The following is a 15,050-nucleotide window of genomic DNA, read 5'->3' on the forward strand; positions in this document are numbered from 1 at the left end:
GACATTGAAAACAAACAGGAAGGGTAAGAACATCACATTTTGCATTCCAATGCAAGGGCCCAATCAGGACAGAAATTAATTCCTGAATCACAAACAGCCAAGCAGGCTACTTAGGGCACAGGCCCTGGAGACTGGCAGACTTGGTTCAAATTCTTGGTGTGCTCTTTATTAGCTAGGCAACCTCAACTTAAGTTACTTAACCTCCCTGATCCTCTGTTTAATCTACAAAATGGGGATTGGTAACAACTACTATACATTTGGAAAGAAGGAATAAATATGTACAATGTTTGATGTTCAGTAAAGGGTATTTGTTATCATTTCATGGATCAATGACTTCTGTTATGACTTAAAAAAATTAACTTTTACAAAAGGTGATCAACTTTTAACTCAAACTGCCAGAAGAAATTTCTACTACCTTTTGAGATCCACCACTCTTAATTGAATGAATGCTCTTCAGGAATAACTTTTGCTCTTTGCTTACTGGCATGGGAGGTTCTGCAATCTGTCTGAAATTTTCTTCATGGTCCTTTACCCTTTATAGTTTAAAAAGAAATTCTATATGTATGCTGAATTCTCTATATACTGAATGAATGCTGATACGGGTTTGGGAATTTGTTTTGACTTCGGTTTGAATCCAGGCTCCATTAGTTACTTCTTAAGTGACCTGAGCAAGTGAAACATTTTAAGATTCTGATTATCTGATCTATCAAACATGGTTTATTTATAACTACTTTGAAGTATTATTATAAGAATTAAATTATACTTAAGACTGACTTAAACAGCATCTATTTAAAAAACAAACAACTTGGTACAATCCCTGGCCCGTGGTTGATGACCAATCCAGAGCACACTTACAGAGACTTTCCCAGGACACATCGTCCAAGTGGCAGTGCTTAGACTTGAGCTGTCCATCTGTCTTTTTCAAAGCAATATATCTTCACAGAGTTACAAGGTCTCATATCAAACTCTCCAAAGTGTCCTATTTGGCATCTCCCTCCTGAGAAAGACCATCTGCCCTCAGCACACTGTTTATAGGATTAAATCAGTGGCTGCCCAGGGAGCTGGGTTCCCAGTCTGAGCCCCATGACTGGACCATTCACAGGGGGAGGAATGCTGGAAAGCTGGTAGCCACGTGCAGTGGATCAGAAAACCTTGTTCCAAGAAGATTGCAGGCATTGGCAGCCACAGAGCCTGTGGGAAGAGCAGACAGGGTGTGAAGCTGTGATTGAGGTGTCTGGGCTACACTCAGCTTCCCTGGAACCTGCGCCTGGTCCAACCCTGCCACAGCACTGGCAGGAGAGGCTGTTGCTTCCTGGGAAGCTGCAGGATGGCATAAAGCAGCACTGAGCGTGCAGAGAGGTGAACTGGCCCTTTGTCCACCTAGTGTTTCTTCCTCTCTCCTCCACTGGCAACTGCTATTTTACTCCCGTGTGATGAGGAATGGTTTTCATCAATCACTGCTTCCCGTCTATTCCCAGCCCAGACTGACTCTATGAAAATGTCGTTCACTGACAGCTTCTTTTAATCTTCTATGGAAAACACACACAGTATATAATTCACTTTCACTGTCACCCTTTTAAGAGTCTTCCAAAACACTCACATGGTACTTTACCCCATAAATATATGTTAAATACCCAGGCTTTGCTCCAAATGCTCTTCATGCAGACGTATGTGCCCTGATGAAGCTTGTTACAAACAATATTCACCAGCCTCACTGTGGTCACAAAAGTGTAAGAGAGGGCAGACACTGATTCAGAGGCCAGGAAGTCATAGGAACCACTAATAATTCGTGATGAACAGTTATGAATTATTTCCCATATTGCTGCTAGGTAATACCTCATGGCCAGTTGAAATAAGAATATAAGCAATAGTCTATATGTGATAACCTTCTCCCTGAGGTAGCAATGTTTTGACAGCTCTTCTATCATCACCATAATAATTCTGATCTGTTGATATGTGACTGGTACAATTATCAGGAGAAGCAGAAGAAGTAATTTTATACTTGTGAGCTTAGACTCATTCTCCCATCATAGCGAGCTGACCAGCCCCACAGGCCTACATGCCACAGGACCCAGGAGACCAAAGGAGAGGAAGATAGAGAAAGAAAGGGAGAGAAGGGGGAGAGAGGTCAATATGAGAGAAGGAGACGAAGCTATAGACACTGATAGCATAGAAATTAGTAATAGAAACAGAGAGAGAGAAGGATACAGAGCAGAGTGGGAGCGAGAGAAAAAGAGAGAATGACTAAGACAGTGGATACAGAGATAAAAGGCGTTAGTGAGAGAGAGAACTGTACATAGAGAAGGAGAGATCTCTGTAATGAGGAGAGAAAAATAATAACAGAGAGACAGAGAAATAAAAAGACAGAGAGGGAGAGTGACAGAGACAGAGGGATAGAGAGATGGACATAGAAGGATGCAGAAAGGGAAGGAATATGGACATAGACAAAAAGAGAACAGAGGGTACAGACAGATTTTGCTAAAATTATATTGATATAAAGGGAGAGAAGTAGGGGTAGACATACAGAGACAGAGATAGAGAAACAGAGAAAGATATAGTAAGAGAGAATTAGAGATAGAGGGAGAGACAGAGCAATATAATATGAGATAAATGATATATGTGACCACATCGAGCATGATAGAGTTAGGAAGATAGAGATAGATATACAGAAACAGAGGTAGGTATTAACAGAGAGAAAGTTATAGATACATACATTTATATATATATCCTTACAAATTGTATATTTATATATTGCTACACATGTATTATATATATGTATATATTTTATATGTTTTATGTATTATATAAATTTCTTTCTTTTTCTCTTATATGTATTCTCTTTCTATTTAATTATTCTACCTATATATTTATTTATCTTTAGAATAAGGACCTGGCTACCCACTAGCAAAAATTTGGCCATGAAAACCCTCTGAATAACAGTGCAGCATTGTCTGATATAGCGCTGGGAGATGAGAGGATGGCACAAAAAGACTGGGTGGGGTTCTACTCTGCTGTACATGGGATCACTAGGAGTTGGAATTAGCTCCAAGGTACTAACAACTAATGTATCTAACTATCTGTCCATTTGTCATCTAAATATCTATCTATCTGTCTATCTTCTATCTATCTACCTACTTACCAATGCTATTCCACAAAAATGCTATATAACAAACTCCCAAAAACATAGTGGCTTAAAACCACAATCATTTATTACTTCTCACAAGCCCATTGATCAGCTAGGCTGGTCTCGGCCAGGCTCAGCTGATCTCTGCTGGACTTGGTCACATGTTGGTCAGCTGATGGGTTGGCTGGGGGCTGGCTGGTCAAGGTGCCCTGGGCTGGAATGCTTCAGCTCTGTTCCATGTGGTACTTCGTCCTCAAGGAGGCCAGCCTGGATTTGTTTCCGTGGCAATGAGGGTCTATGAAAGCTATCAGAAATGCATTAGGCCTGCTGAAGCCTAGACTCCCAACTGGAACCCCATATTCAAAAATGGGGAAATAACTACCCCTGTTGACTGAGGAACTGTGAATTCACATTGCAAGGAGTGAGCTCCAGGCTGGAAAATTTGCAGTGAGCACACTTGGCCCTGTGTCTCTCATTGAATGTAACTATAACCCCTGACTCCGAGGACTCTGAGCATGGAGAGAGTCCTGGTGGCTTTTGTCCTGTCTTTTTTTTTTTTTTTTGTGAGGAAGATCAGCCCTGAGCTAACATCCATGCTAATCCTCCTCTTTTTGCTGAGGAAGACTGGCTCTGAGCTAACATCTATTGCCAATTCTCCTCCTCTTTTTTTCCCCCCCAAAGACCCAGTAGATAGTTGTACGTCATAGTTACACGTCCTTCTAGTTGCTGTATGTGGGACACGGCCTCAGCATGGCCGGAGAAGCGGTGCCTCGGTGCGGGCCCGGGATCCGAACCCAGGCCGCCAGCAGCGGAGCGCGCGCACTTAATCGCTAAGCCACGGGGCCAGCCCTGTCCTGTCTTTGTTCTCTCCCTGCTTGGCCCCGAAGGTAGATACAGTTGCAGGAAATGCACAGCAGAGCAAGGATGCTAAAGCCCCATTTATCTGGCCAGAGGACAGGAAGGGGGATCCCTGTGAATTAGAAAGTGTTGTAGAGATTGCAGAGAGGAGAGAGTTTAAGAAAGAAATCTCATACAATGGGGTTTGAACAACTGGTTTTACCCCCTAGCTGCACAGGCATGGATATGACCCTAAACAGACTACCATTGGCTTTACAAAGTGAACCGCCCAGGTTCTAGACTGGCCACTGGGTGGTGCACACAGGACAGATCTGTGTAGTACTGCAAACGCTCTGAAAACTGCACTGATGGGAACTGCCCACCAAAAGCAGGTGGGAACTTGCAACCCCTAACTGGGTCAATTGCCTGCCAACAAAAATGTCAACATTCTCCATACTATTTAAACACTGCCTAGAGCCCGTAACATAGTATTTAAAATGTGCAGGATACAATCCAAAATTACCCAATATATGGAGAACCAGAAAAACCTCAACATCTCATGATGGAAAAGCCATTAATAGATGCCAATCCTGGAATGTCACAGATGTTGGGATAACAGAGGATTTAAAGTAGCTGTTATGACCATGGGAAGAAATGGAGAGAGAGGTAGAGATAGACATAGAGTGTAACATAGATAAGAGAGATATAGAGAAATAGAAAGAAATATAGGTAGAAGAGATAGGCAGAGAGACAGATTTAGAGAGATAAGGAGAGAGATAGTAAGAAAGGAGAGAGATAAAGAGAAATAGAGACGGAGAAGGATACAGAGCTGGAAAGTGAGCGAGAGAGAAAAGCAGAGAGGGATGGAGAGCAAGAGGAAACCAAGAAAAAGCAAGAGTTGTGGAACTAGAGATGGAGGGATATGAGGACTGATAGAGACAGCGAGGGGAGAGAGAGAGAAATAAGATGGGGGGGAGAGAAAGAGCCAGTGCGAGAGGCAGAGCTATGAAGCAATCTATGGTAGTCATCTCAGTCCAGTGCGTCATTAGGGTGGCATATCGTAATCTCCTAAGTTTAGTATTTCTCCGGCATTTATTGGCTGTAATATTCCCATGAAGAACTTTTATTCATAAGCTCTGTGGTATCCTGAAATACAATGTGTTCAGAAATGGCAAGGTAAATGTTTGATTCTTCTTTATTCCTGTTTTATCATTTTATTTCTGTTCTTTAGTGAGAAATGGTATTTGATGCCAAAATATGGGTGCTAAGAGAGATCATTACTTCTGGTTTGTTATTGATTTCTACTTATTCAGTAGATAGCTAACAAAATAAGTATTTTTTAGAAAAAAACAGATTAAAATTATAGATCATAAAGTGTTTATTAAACTTTCAAAATTCTATACTTGCATTTTCCCTCATACCAAAATTTTTATTCTGCTGGGAATAAATTTAGATATCAACATAAATTTATAAAAATATCAACATACGCATTATAATTACCACTAAGAACACTACACACAGAAGATGCAATTTAATATTTTTTTCTCTTTCGTTCTCCCCTCCTTCCTTCCTTTTCTGCTTCCTTCCTTCCTTTCTCTCTCTCTCTCTCAGGGCACATTATGTTCCATGAATATATTCTGAGGCCAATAGTGCCGTCTTTTCATTACCACAGCTCTATATTTCTTTTCACATTCTGGTGGAATACTTTTCTTTTCTTACTCTTTTAAGAATTTTCTTTCCACTCTAGTGTGATGGCATTTTCTCCTTTCTGAGCTGTAACCATGACTCTGTCCAGCGGGATGTTCTGGGACTCTGAGGCATTGAGCTTTCTTCCTGCGTAGCGACCTGGAATGTTCTCTTGCAGAGCTGCTGCTGCGACCCCTCATGTGCCTGCACATGGGGTCCCTGAGGCAAAAGGAGGAGCAGCTCGAGTCCCCTCCCTTTCTCATTCCCTGCTGTCTGCTAGGACAGGAGAAGAGGAATCACTTGAGAGACGCCAAAACAGTGATGGAGAGGGCATGTTTCCTCATTCTACTATGAATATTGTAAACATGTACCCAAATCAATTTATAAAAGTGGGGGGTGAAAATCTGTGTGCGCAGCACTTCAATTCTCCCACGATTTCACTATTCTTGTCTGATCACCTATCTACCCATCTGTGAATCCAAGTAAATCGCAAATATGGGTACACTTCCTGAGGGGAGGGCTGCCTAATAAAACACAGGATGCTCCAGTAAATCTGATTTGCAGATAAAAACCAAATAAATTTTTAGTTCAAGTGTGTCCCAGATATTGCCTAGATTGCTACAGTTTTTTTACTTTTTACTAAACCTGTCAACTCTATGTGAGCTGGCCTTTTTACTTGAGGATGAACAGAAATCCTCTATCAAATTGATTTGCTGCCCCACCACGCACACACACACATGCACACCCACACACACACACAGACACACACACACACATTCATTTGACTTTGAGGAAAGACAAATGTAGACCAATATAACCAAGCCTAATTTCTTTTACTAAAGCAGGTTCAGTGCTTATCAGCTTTGCTGTTGGTGCCTCCAGGTTGACTTACAGACGTGGAAAGGAAGGGGTTTCGGGGCGAGAATAAAGACGCTGCATCGCAGGACAAGCCCTTGGCAGCAGCGTGAACATGGAAACCCTGAGTGGCAGGGCAGTTCCCCGACTCAGGACTGCTCCCTGCACTAGGGGACAGGCCAGCTTCATCCGTGCTTCTCCTGCCCACCCCGTGGGCTCCAGATGGTCCCTCCCTCTGTCCTGGGCTCTCAGGGCCCCTGGCCTCTCCTCTTCTGGAGAGGGCCTGCTCTCAGCCTGCCACAGGGGGGCTCTCAAGAAATGGGTGGGCAGAGAGGCAGGCTCCTCCCCCGTCCTCCCCCAGCACCGCCCCCTCTGGGTGATCAGCCTGGTGGTCTTCTAGGAGAGCCCCTCAGTCACTGCCCTGCCTGGGACGCTGTCCAGAAGCAGCTCTAACTCCCTGCCTCGTGTCCTGGGCTCACTGTCTTCTGAGCGGGACTGGAGTTCTGAGAGGGTGCTCCGCTCCTCCTGTCATCTCTCCCTTTCCTTCTGAGGCCCAAGGAGGAAGGCATGCTGCGGGCTCTAGCCCTCCTTCTAGCTTTCCTGGCTCCTGGTGAGTGTGCTGCCTAGATGCTCACGGGATTTTTTCCTTTTTTTGGCAATGGGAAGCCACACTAAGGAATTACTGTTACCTCTTCCTCATTACTTTTTATTGTTCCCATAACAGCCACTCAGGCATCTTCCAACTTGGAAAGGAGACAGATGTCAGTCACCAAGCAGGCTGGGTCATCTGTTATAATCACTTGTGATATTAAACAAAGCAGCGACTACGTCCACTGGTACCGGTATCAGGAGGGGATGGCCCCACAACGCCTTCTCTACTACCAGTTCTCCAGCTCAAAGGTTGTGGTGGATTCTGGAGTCACTTCACAGAAATACCATGCTTATGAAGGCTCAGGGAGGACCTGTGAACTTTTAATCAAAATTCTGCAAGAAAGTGATTCTGGTGTGTATTACTGTGCTGCCTGGGAGAGACACAGTGATTCAGACTTCCCCTACACTGCACTAAAAATTTTGCATGTGGCTGCCAAGAGCAGCCTTGGCACACAAGATAGACCAGCCCCTGCCTCCCTTCCTGCCCTCATTTCACTGTGCTCTGAACAAAGAGAGACCCTGAGCTCCATGCCCCACCCCCACCCTTATATCCCATTGGCTAGTCCCATCCCCCAGTGAGCAGTAGCAGTTTCCTAAAGACCCCAGTCCTGTCTCCAGGGCTTATGCCAGCAGTCTGACAGACAGCGTCTTCCTTCAGTTCTCCTAGGATCTGGTGGAATCCAATTCAATCTGCTACCTGGGACAGACAAGGTCACCTAGAGTTGATCTGTTAGGGGAGATATTTAGGACAGCAATATGGGAAGGTTAGTGATACTGAATCATTTTCCCAGAGAAAATGGCTGGGAAAGGAGCTCATGCGTTACTCAGGAGAATGAGAAATGATGGAATGCAAACTTTGGACTCTATGAACTCCTCAAGCTGGTATCTGATTTATCTTTTGGACAAACTGATATTTCCCTCATCATAACCAACCATGGCACTGTTGACACATTGAAAGTGTAGAAATAAAGTGATTGTTGTAGAGATGCCAACCATTGTATTCTACTCACACCTTCTTTTGAAGGTCAGCCACAGCCAGAACTGTTCTGTCTTAAACAAGTAAAACCAAAGCTCCTTTCCACCCCTCCCCCAACACTGACCTGGCAAGTCCTAAACTGGAATGAGTCACATCAGATTATTTTTTTTTCAATTATTAAAATTAAGGGACACTTGGGGTGAACAATCAGACAATGAATAGTGTATATTGGAACTGAGAAGTTGTGTAGGAAAGGGTTGTGGCTGCCTCGTTGGGCCAGGTTTAAGGATGCACAGTTAATACTGAAGTACAGAAATGCTAGATTCACCTGTGTCTGGTCTCTTGTGTATCGGATCCTCCAACTCTCTGCCAGGACTCTTCACCTTGACTCTAGCTTAGAGTTTAAGCTCCTAGAACAGTGTTTCTCAAACTGTGGTCCATGAACCACCTGCATCAGAAGCACCTGGGACGTTTGAATAAAAGTACAGGTTCTGGGTAACATCCAACACAATATATCAGAATCTTAGGCTGAAAGCTGAAAATGTGCATTTCTCAATGACCTCCACACTCATTCTTATTCAGATTGATTTGTAAGAATTTCTGTCCTAACAGTAACAGCTAGGGTGATGTGTCGCCAACTGAAATCGACTGTTTCCCAGCCTGACACAAGAATGCATTCTAGAAAGGTGCTCATGGGCTTCCTCCCAACACACAAAGCCCTCACTCTTATTGCACTCCTGGATGCTGCTACTCTAACAGCTCATCACATTTCTCCATGATACTTCCATCAGAGCCACAACTGGAAACTTCAGTTCCTTCTCACTTCTGTGACCTTAGACAAGAAGAATTGTATACTAAATGAACCAGCTTTAACTTGCTCTACTGTACGAAGGACCATGTATTTAACTATTTTTCAACTTTATGAAAGTTTATTCTTTACCTTGAAGCATAAACATATTCTCACCTTTATTTTTCTAGTAGTTTTAAGGCTTTGTTTTGCACATTTATTTCTTTGATCTGCTTTGAATTGAATTTTTGTGTATGGAGGTCAGGTAGGAATCTGAATGTGGACATCCAATTTCTCCCCCAAATTATTGACTAATCCATCATTACCCCCACTGTTTTTCATTGCCAACCCTGTGATAAGTAAGTTTCCATAGGTTCACACAGCCCTTTCTGCTCTCTCTCTTCTTCTCACTATGTGTGTTCACTTCCATGTGACAGTTTCTCTAAGGATACAGCTAGAGATGGAGTCACTGTGTATGCACAACTTTACCTTTACAAATGGGGCCAAATCCCAACTTGGTCTATTCCTCTGCCAGGGACACAGCATTCAAATTAGTATAGCTGTAAAATAATTTTTGCTTTTTGGAAAGCAAATTTTCTTGCTTTTTTTTTTCAAAGTTTTCTTGGCTTTATTTTATGCTTGAATAAACACTCTATATAGCTACATTAATTTATTTATTAATAAGTCACAAGAACTATGGTAAAATGCATTGTGCATATTGCCAAACATAAAAAAAATGAAAAATTTAAAAATATGTGATATCAAACAAAGACAAATAGTAGTTTTAACACTTTCTTGACACACAGCAATATATTATCTTATGTATACACTTTGGAAACCACAGCACCACCAACACCAATGCCAGTAACACATTTAATTCTAAATTCTTCCTCTATCCTGACTTAGCACACATCACTAAGACAAATCATACTCAATGTCTTCTTTCTTTCAAACAAAATTCTCATAATCCCTTTATAGTGCTTCTTTGTTCATTTTCTGAATTACTTCTGGGCTTATGATTGGACATGTGATGGTGTCTTTTCATGTTCTTTACAAGGAAGTACATTCAACCCTGAGAAATCTTGGGCTTGGTCAGCTCTTTAAATAGACCTTTGTGAGGAACATCCAGGGAGCCCGACTTTCACCATCTGTTGACTGAGAATACTGATGTGCGCCTCATAGAGGTTCATTCCCTTCACTGGTTATAAACATGAGGTTACTGCTGTGAAAGTGCCTGGCCCTACAGCTGACGTGTCCTGGGTGCTCTGGATGAAGTTGTTGAATTTGAGGTGACAGGTTCACGCCATGAAAGGTGCGCACCCTAGAAAGGAGGGAGTGGGTGTTCTGATCCTGCCCTAGCTGCTCACGGGCTTGTAATGTTGAAGGACTCACCTGTGTTTTGGGAGCTGTTTTCTCCTCTTTAACGATGAGAAAGAATGAAGCTTCTGGTAGGAAGGGTTCCTCTTTCATCTTCAAGTGGCTAATTTTTTGTGATTCCTTAGCAAACCTATGACAGTTTTCAACATGAGGTTGCTAATTCTAATAAAAGACTCATGACTTTTTGAAGAAAAACTATTTACTCAACACACAGTATTATAACGATGTAAATTGGAGATAAATGAAAGAAAATTGTATCCACAGTCCTCTCATCAAAATATCTCAATGGCTTTCTCTTTTTTGGTTTTCCAAGCATGTCCATTTCACTAATAATTGTCCTCATGGGTACATCTAATTGATTCCATGTGAGTCAAATGACGAAGTCAGATTAGATTAGTTCTCAGAGTCTGTGATGGCCAGAATAGCGCTGTGCTGGGTCAGATAAAGTACGCCAGAGTACTACAGGTGAACTTAAAAGGTCCAAACTTCAGTACCTGCATGTCTGCTCACTCATGGGCCTGAGTCTGGATTTGCTCTCCCGCATCAACTGCCCCCAGGCTGGCTGAGGTCTGCTTCCATCAGAGCGGGTTCATTCCTGGCAGCAGCAGGAAGACCCGGGATGAGAGGAAGTCCTGCTCCCTCAAGCAACACCTTTTTCTCTTTTCCTGGAGACCAAGGGGGTCTTGATGAGAACCCTCCAGACTCCACCTGAGGGCTGAGAGGGGAAGCCTTGGCTGCTTTTTGACTGTGTCCTGCCCACGAGTTTTCCTCTATTATTTTTTAAACTTGTGTCTCTTTTAGACGAGTATAATCTTCCAGTGCCCCTTAGAGAGCAGCACAGACACACCACAGCAGGAAGAGAAGTAGAGGAAAGAAAAGCAAATGTCACCTGTTGAAATCACCTTCTGGGCTCAAGATCAAGCTGCTCCTGCCCAGGGTGTCAGGTCAGCAAACTGAAACCTAGTTGACTTTCCTGTCCCTGTAAATGCTGCGCTTGACCAGAAACGCAGTCTATCCAGCCAGCCAGTCCCCACCTGCCAAGAATCTGTAATGATCTCCCTGTTCTCAATAAGGTCAGATATGCAACCCCAGCCAATCACCTCAATCAAATATTCCTTCCTTATTCCCTGATTGACCTGCTGGCCTTATAAGAAAATCACTGAGCTCCCAGCTAGTCCTGCCCTGTTTCTGCGTTGCTGCTTCTATGGCTCCATAGATCTCCTCTCATCCAAAACCCCTGGGAAGAGGGCTCCACTGCCTGTTGATACTGACCCTGATATTGGTCCCCCTAGATCAACCCCAGCATATATGGGGGCTTCTTAAGTTACATTCATATGTAAATATCAGTTTCTTCAACCTTCCAATGCCTGAGTTTCACATATTCATGAAACCCGTGTTGAGATTAGAGCACTGATCTTGCATAAGGCACATAGAAGCTACAAATTGTTAAAACACAGGTGGCCTGATGCTGAAGTCTTAGCTAATTATGGGTCCTTGAAGCTTATTGCAGGAAAACTTGTGTCCAGAGAATATCAAGAAACAAAAGGTTCCCAGACCCTAATGCCTTGGCTTCTTGGTGCTAGAATCCACCATCCACCATGGAAGCAGACAACCAAGGACACTCACCTGCAGATCCCCTTGTCTCACTACCCGTCTCCCTGCAAGTGGTCAGGTTCCTCACAACCTTTAAAACCACTTGCCTCCTGTCTTTCGGAGAGATGAATCTGAGTGCTGACCTTGGTCTCCTGGCTGATATCACTGGAAATAAACCTCTTTCCTTGCCACAAGCCTGGTGTCCAGTTTTTGGGCCCCTCATGTGTGGGTAAACGAACGTGTGTTTGTGTCTGTAACATTGTGAGACACTGTACTCCCCAGTCTATGGATTGTGTTTCCTTAAATAAAGACATCAAACTCATTACTGTATTGTATTATTTTTGAAATTTGACACAACAAAAAGAGCATTTGGCTGGAGATTGAAGGCAGACTTTATTAAAATCTATGGCTGGTTATTGTCAATAGTCATTGAGTCTTTAATTTGAGCAGTTCTTGAAAATAAAAATGGTTATAATAATTGAGAGAAACATAGGATCCAAAGATGATGATGTCAAATAAAATTTATCTTCATAAAAAAATAGATGGTTGTGGATTTTCTCCCCCAAAGTAAGTTTTCTTATTGGTGAAAATCGAGGAAATAGAGAAAAATAAAAAGAAAGCAGTTCAATCAATTTCTCCCCGCCCAATTGCTCACTGTCTATGTTGAGAGTCTTTCCATCTGTCTTTTTGCTACATAGATGTCACAATTGTCATTTTCTTTTCCAAATAAAAATTTAAGTGGAAAGGTATAAATGGTAGCCCTGGATATTCTTTTAGCAAAGTATTGTATTGCTTTATATTTGGCCAACACCTCAGCAACTCAGCACAACCCAAAAGCCTACATTTGGGAAGACTTAAGCCTTGAATCTTGGTTATAGGTCAGCAGGTCTGACTCAGGATTTGCTATAGAAGAAGAGCTCAGGAACTGGGTCTGGTGGTGCATGCTGAAGGACCCACAACTTCCCTCCCCAGGCCAAGTCCCCTTTCCTACTGCTTCCTCCTCTTGGCCATCAAGGTATAATTAGCATAACTAATTAGTATAAGTACATCCAGGAGGCCCTGGGTATAATTAGCATAACTGAAAAGGAACTTTCCTTTCAGTTGGAAGTCAAGGCTACCTCTATTTCTCTAAGCTTCATTTCAAATGCATTTATCTCTGAGCCTTAACAGTACTCTGTCTCACGATTTTTGAGGATATGGTACTGGAACTGGAGAACCTGGTCCTGCCCTCTAACCCTCCCTGTGCCCTTGTTCAATCTAGGCTTCTTCCTTTGGCTGTGCACTCACACACACACACACATACACACATACCCCTGATTCTCCAAAACTGTGACATTCCCTATAATTTCTACTTTACGTGGATCCCAGAGATCATCTACTGCACCCTGGCAGTTTCCAGGTGAAACAATAATCCCACCATTTCCTGAGCATTTCTATGCATCTGGGACTGAGCTCCATGATTTGCTCACATCATCCTGTTTACTCTCCAGGCAACCCTATGAGGTCATTTTTTACAGATGAAGAAAAGGAGGTGACATAACTTGCCCAAGACTATAGAGCTATCATGTTATTTTAGGGCATTTAAAACGCCTTCTGATGGGACCTCTGGGCGAAATGCTCCAAAGCAACTCAGAAGGTGGGCGTGGGTTTCTGGCAGGGATTGCTGTTCCGTGCTTGTCCCCGACTTGCAAGCAAGTAGCACACTTGTTGCTCTATTAGTATCAAGTGGTAAATGAAACATGAGATTTGTCTCCAGCCAGACTTGGCTCCATATCCCTACTTCATTCTCTGTAGGTATTGTTAACCTATGAAAGCAGAGATCAGTTTAAGGGAAAAGTGTTTATTTGGGATCAAAGAATTGCAATTCAGGGAGCACAGATTTCCATAGAAACCCTATGTTGTCCCAATTATAGGTAAAGGCCTCAGGATTTTTATAGCAAAAAGAGGAAAATGAGGTAAGTTGCGACAAGAGATTTTCACATTTTGAGGTATGCGGGCAACATTTCAGGTTCAAAACTGACTCTGCTTGAGCTAAAAAGCCTGACTTATGGCCTATCAAACATACATTGTACAACTGCTTAACCATTAAAGTAAAGAATGCACTCTCTTAAGATAAGAATGCATACTTCCCCTCCTATGCCCTATTGGTAAGACCCTACTGGTAACACCCGGATTAGTCCCTTTCCTGACATCAGGGTCATGGTGAGCTGTTAATTTGCAACTAAATATCTCCTTGAAACTTTGATGAAAATGTGTCCTGGGCATGTTCAATGTATGTTCTTTGTTCTAAAATGGTATAAGACTGTACTGAAAACCATGCTTCTCTGGAATGCTTTCTAAGGCCTTCACGGGTTATAATGCTCACTCTGGCTCAAGTAAACTCACCTTATTTCTCATATCTATAGAATGGTTAGTGGTTATTTTGTGTCAAAAATTGTATTAAAGAACGGTTCATTGGTGCTTGATGAGGCAAGGCTAGGCGTGTACTTCTTAGACAGGCTTGAGATCCGCTCATCAGGCAAGAGGCTAGGCTTGTACTTCATTGATTGGTTAGCGATTTGGTCATCAGCAAAGTCCAATTACATCAGTTCTTACAAACAGGATATTGCTGTCCTCACTGACTGCTTGGAATGCTGGCAGTTTAGCCCAGTTTGGAAGATAAAGAAAATGAAAGGAGCGGGGGCTGGGAGTCAAGATGGCGGCGTAGGCAGACCCTGAGCTCACCTCCTCCCGTGGACACAGCCAATTTACAACTACTCATGGAAAAATTACCCCTGAGACAGAACTGAAAACTGGATAAGAGGAACTCCTGCAGCAGCGGACAGTCCTAGCTGGGGTAGAAGAGGCAGAGACCCCCTTCTGGAGAGAAAAACGCCGCCTTCACAAGCCGCCAGCTTCACGGCCGCCGGGAGCAGCGCACAGGTGCGCAGCCTCCCTGGAGGCGCGGGGCCCTGAGCCGGGGAGCGCCCCCGCTGTGGGCATTTTGTGGACCCAGCACAATCGACACCAGCGGCATAATATCTGACTTTGCCTGCTACTAAAACACTGGGGAGCACCCCCAGAAAACCCGGTTCACAAAGAAACTAAAACCGGCTCTTAAACGGCCCACGCACAAACTCACCCGTTCCAGAAAGCATCCTAAAATCACCAGAAAGAAAGGTGCA

At 43.2% G+C, this 15,050-nt stretch overlaps 1 pseudogene; it reads left to right on the plus strand.

The window, feature by feature from the left end:
* The first annotated feature begins 6,907 nt into the window (after positions 1-6,907).
* Positions 6,908-15,050, plus strand: part of LOC131422767 (T-cell receptor gamma chain C region C10.5-like) — a 41,127-nt pseudogene continuing 32,984 nt past the window's right edge.

The sequence above is a fragment of the Diceros bicornis genome, chromosome 3 (assembly GCF_020826845.1).
Source record: "Diceros bicornis minor isolate mBicDic1 chromosome 3, mDicBic1.mat.cur, whole genome shotgun sequence".
NCBI classification, from domain to species: domain Eukaryota; kingdom Metazoa; phylum Chordata; class Mammalia; order Perissodactyla; family Rhinocerotidae; genus Diceros; species Diceros bicornis.